At 31.8% G+C, this 4,659-nt stretch overlaps 1 long non-coding RNA gene across 1 annotated transcript; it reads right to left on the reverse strand.

Moving 5' to 3' along the window:
* Positions 1-345: 345 nt before the first annotated feature.
* LOC148603305 (uncharacterized) lies at positions 346-3,986 on the reverse strand. Its single transcript, XR_015916551.1, has 2 exons — positions 3,827-3,986; positions 346-2,137 (listed from the first exon to the last, which is right to left on the reverse strand). It is a non-coding gene; the product is annotated as an uncharacterized LOC148603305 (long non-coding RNA).
* Positions 3,987-4,659: the final 673 nt, after the last annotated feature.

The raw sequence follows: 4,659 nt of genomic DNA on the forward strand, positions 1-4,659 counted from the left end.
TCCCAAAAAGCTGTTTACAATTTAGTCAAAAAATGAATATCCAATTATCCCACACAAGATCATCTATTTTTTTTCTCTGTAAGAATCAACCAGTGGATGAAAAATCAATGGTATGAAATAAGCCTCTACTTTGATAGTGTGATTTGACTGCTTGAATTTGTACCAACGTGATTAAGGAATAACGACGAGATTATCCATGTTAGTTTGACAAATTTAGTTGAATGAACATTTTCTGAAAGTTTCAGTTACTGTCATTCTAAAGACAAATATCAAAACATATCCAGTTATAATGGGCATTTTGACCGCAGAAGATACAAAAAAGTACATGAATAATTTTTTTTTTTTTTTTTTTAAATCCGTCTTAGTTTCGTCGTGTTCTGTCCGATTCTAACAAATACTTGACAATGTACGTAAAAGTACTAAGCTCCAAAAACCTTCAAATACAAGATTAAGTTGGGTTATTACTATGAATTCCCTAAAGGCTATCCATTTAGAGGATGGGGTAGTTTTGAAAAAGCCGAAAACAAGTATAACATTCAATATACACAGACAACAACGTTATTGACTTATCTTCCGAACACAACAGCCTTAATTTGCTAGGGTTTGTAGTTTTTTTTTAAATATCTCGACTCAAGCTCCAGGAGAACAAAAAAGAACAACATTCAAGACAGTAATTGCATACCATATACAATTGTATTAAAAATTAAACGCTCATGATTTGGTAATAGCATGGTTGTTCCTAGTACATGGAACCGATGGAGAAAATGTCTTCCTTACTTAAAAATGTGTCTTGCTAAGAACGATGGTTGAGACACGTCTATACTTTCAGTAAAAAAGTACAAGTAGTCACTGGTAGAATAAAAGTGTCAAAACTTACATGTACCTGAATGAGGAAAAGTCCGAGCAGGGGAGGTGAACAGGATAGAAAGCAACAGGGAGGGAAGTGGTGGGAGACTGAAATGTATATCAAAATAATTATGAGTCGGAAAACAAATGTTGAATGAAATCACAGTTATCAAAAAAGCTTCAAGAATATGCTTATACATGTCCTAGTAATGAAAATGACCTAATAACCCGGTTGGTATCTCTTAAGACTGTGGTCCCAGAAAAAAAAATAATCCCTATACCTTATGATAACTCGAAGGAATTTCATGAGCCAAAAGTTATTTCAGTCCGTAAAGATGTAGTTATTCTGTATAAAAAGAATTGTACTGAGCTGAAACATCTTCAGAATGAATGTAATCAAATTTCGTCAGTAATCTAAAACATGGAACTTTGAAATTGTATTGTCTACTGTTATTTCAAAATTGCTATTCACTGTTATACAATGTAATCACGCAGTGTTTAGGGAAATATAGTGACGACTGGTTGGCTCAGAGTCGGAGTAATGTGTCTGAGTAGCATACCTACCTACTGACTTGCATAAGTGAGGTGCAAGGCCGTAGCCAAGGGGTGCGATTGTACCCCCGTTTGACAAAAAGATTGATTTACATCATAGCCCCTAGTTAAAGACAAATCATATCAGATGACCAAGTAAAAATGCTTATCAGTGATCAGTTCGCACCCCCTTTCAGAAAGCCTGGCTATGGCCCTGATCTGACAAGATAAAGCTTAAACTCCAGCTCAGCCTGTCGGACTAATACAAAGGAGGCTTTGTATAAGAATTTATTTCAATGTTTTGCGACAAAATGTTTTTTTAATTATTTTATTGGTTTAAATTAGTCATTTTGTCCTTAACATTTTTTTTTAAATAAGATATTCCCCACAATCTCTCTTTAAATTTTAAATTAACTACCAATGCAGCACATGTACAAGGTATCATAACACAATAGTTTGTATCCACATAATGCAACAATAGAATTTTAATTTTACATACATGTGTAAATATACAACTCAACATGTACAATCAAGTGTGCATATGTATTTATTATTCCCTACAAGACATCAAAATATGTAGTATAAAGAGTAGATTTCCTGTATAAAATTCTTTGTCACAATAAAACAGTCATGCATGAAACACACTTCTGCTAATTTGAAACAACATCAAATCAATTCAGCTTCATGCTCTCTTCTGTCTATATTTGCACAATATAAACCACAACTATCGAAGAAGTCTTTGTATGAAATATGATGTAATCTGAAAAGAAAAGATTCTGTTATTATACAGAAATAAAATTATAGATATTATTTCAAACATGCAAGTGGTGCATTTTAGTCTATGTAAATGTATACATGTACATATATCTGTCATGGAATTATCATGATGAGAAAAAATTAACCAAACAACTAATTTGTATTTTCTTCATATGATATAATGATTTTATTATCATGATTGTTTCAATACCTCTGGAAAAGTTTTTTTTGCACTTTACGGTACACATTTTAAGTGTTGGATGAATAAATATATGGCACATTTCATTTTAAAACATAAGTATTGAAGGAATGTCATGTATACTAATAAGATGTTTGAAGGAATTTGTAAGTCATGTTTTAAAAATATTTCTGATTTTCAAAATTGCAAAATAATTGATGACAGAACATACGCAAAATGACGGAATATTGCCCCTAATGGAACTAATATTGTTTTGTTTATAAACATGTACAGACACATTCAGCTTCTAATTATGTGTAAACTAACTACAATGTAGGATTTGTCAAAGTTACACACTGCAAATTAGTGAACTATATTTAGAATATTTAGATCAACACAACATACACATAGTAAGAAACTGTGTACAAAATAAGAAAAATAACGTAGAATTAAACAAATTAGAAAGTTTGTTGAACCCCTGTTAAAAATATATCCTAGTTGTTTTCAGTGTTGCTTTTTCAGTTCAAGTTGAAGTATCTGTATTGGGTATACAAATACATGTATATTGTAGACATATCAGAAATCAGAAAGATACTTTTAAAGGAGGATTAGCAATAGAAAACATGTTATTCATCATCCTATTATGTACTTCTGCAATGTATATAATTTTTACCACAAAAAGTAAGCTTTAAAGGAACAAGTTGCTGCTCCAATTAAAATAATATCTTGTTTTTTTTTTCAATAACAGCTTTCAAAAAGAACAATACAATTCATGAAGGACTATTGGCAAATCAGAATACATGTTTGATTCAGTCAAGTTTGTGTCAAAGCATGCCATATAGTGAAAACAAATGATGATTTCATCCTTTATCACATGTTTTTTTCTTCAGGTTATTTGTGTCAAGCCATACAATGCATATGTGCAAGTAAATGAGGTCTACTCTGACATTTTTGTTTTGCATTACAAATACAACTGGTGGTTTTCTTATACATCCACACTTTATGTATCATTTCTTGTTACATATTAGATATTAACTTTTTTCTGTTGGCTGTATATTTCATATTGTCATTAGAAGATATAGTAAACAAGTCCAATGATGGATAATCTTAAGCATCAGGAGAGTATGTCTCAATACTACAAAACTGTTCATGTAAAACAACTGTTTTACTCTCAGTTAATAGTGATTATAGATGTATAAACATGCATGCATGACAGTTATTTTATAAGTATTCATATTCTTTAAACTGAAGTGAATAACATGTATACATGTAAACATGTATGTGCCTACTAATTGTGGTGCTCTTTGTTGAAGCCATACTAATATCAGAATTAATACACTTTGAATAGATGGATCCCGAAAGAGGTTTCAGGGATATTCTTGATATTAGTTGTAATTTGTTACCATAATTGGCCGAAAAATCACAAAATTAAGAACATTTGTTCGCATTCTCTACAATACCCTCCTTCCTGCATATATTGTTCATCGATTCTTATAAATTCATATGTGTACCAACCTCCTAACTGTTATTAGTGTAAATCTAAGCTCAGAAGAATTGCTTTCCTTCATGTTTGGATGTAAATCCATTTGTAAAACCCACAAAACAATGTTAGGATCTAGGTCACCGCTTCGTTTTCTGTTCCGCCATTTTTCTGTGACGTAGATGACACCGGATGTTCACACATATTTTAAAAATCGGTGTTTAGATTGCAAAACAAATCGATATCTCTTACAACATTCAAATTGAGACATATATCTAGTATATGATGCTTAAAATATATAGATTTAAGAATCATACGTTGATTCGTGCAATAAAATATAACATATAAAGCAAATATCTAGATGAAAACTTGATTTTACGATAGGATCCAGCTTATACCCAAACAGACCGCAAACCGGATATGAGAGATATATGTGTCGCCGGGTATTTTGTGGCATTAAGAAAAATGTCGTCCTGTATATTTTTGTTATTCTGAAAATACAATTAATCAACTTTGTAATATAAAATTACAATAGCGAGCTTAACATTTCTCGTATTGAACTTTTAAATAATTCCGAACATTTATTATATTTATAATTGACTAAACTGAAAATACAGGGAACTGTTGCAAAGCAGTCCATTCTGTTCCACGTATGCCCATACAATGTAATGACTACAGGTGTGACAGGCAGTTAGTTAGACCGCCCTGTTCATACTCACGTTTCACGACATATATAGGTATATTGACATCGGGCTGAGATTTCACAACATATGGGATACGATTCCATTTGTTTGCGAGTTTGTGCTTTCATCTCAAACCCATGTTCTTAAGCAGAACTCTATCGCCGGGTTTAAGTACAGAGCTAAGA

The sequence above is a fragment of the Perna viridis genome, chromosome 11, assembly GCF_037379345.1.
Source record: "Perna viridis isolate PV_CMFRI_1.1 ecotype Kerala chromosome 11, ASM3737934v1, whole genome shotgun sequence".
NCBI classification, from domain to species: Eukaryota; Metazoa; Mollusca; class Bivalvia; order Mytilida; family Mytilidae; genus Perna; species Perna viridis.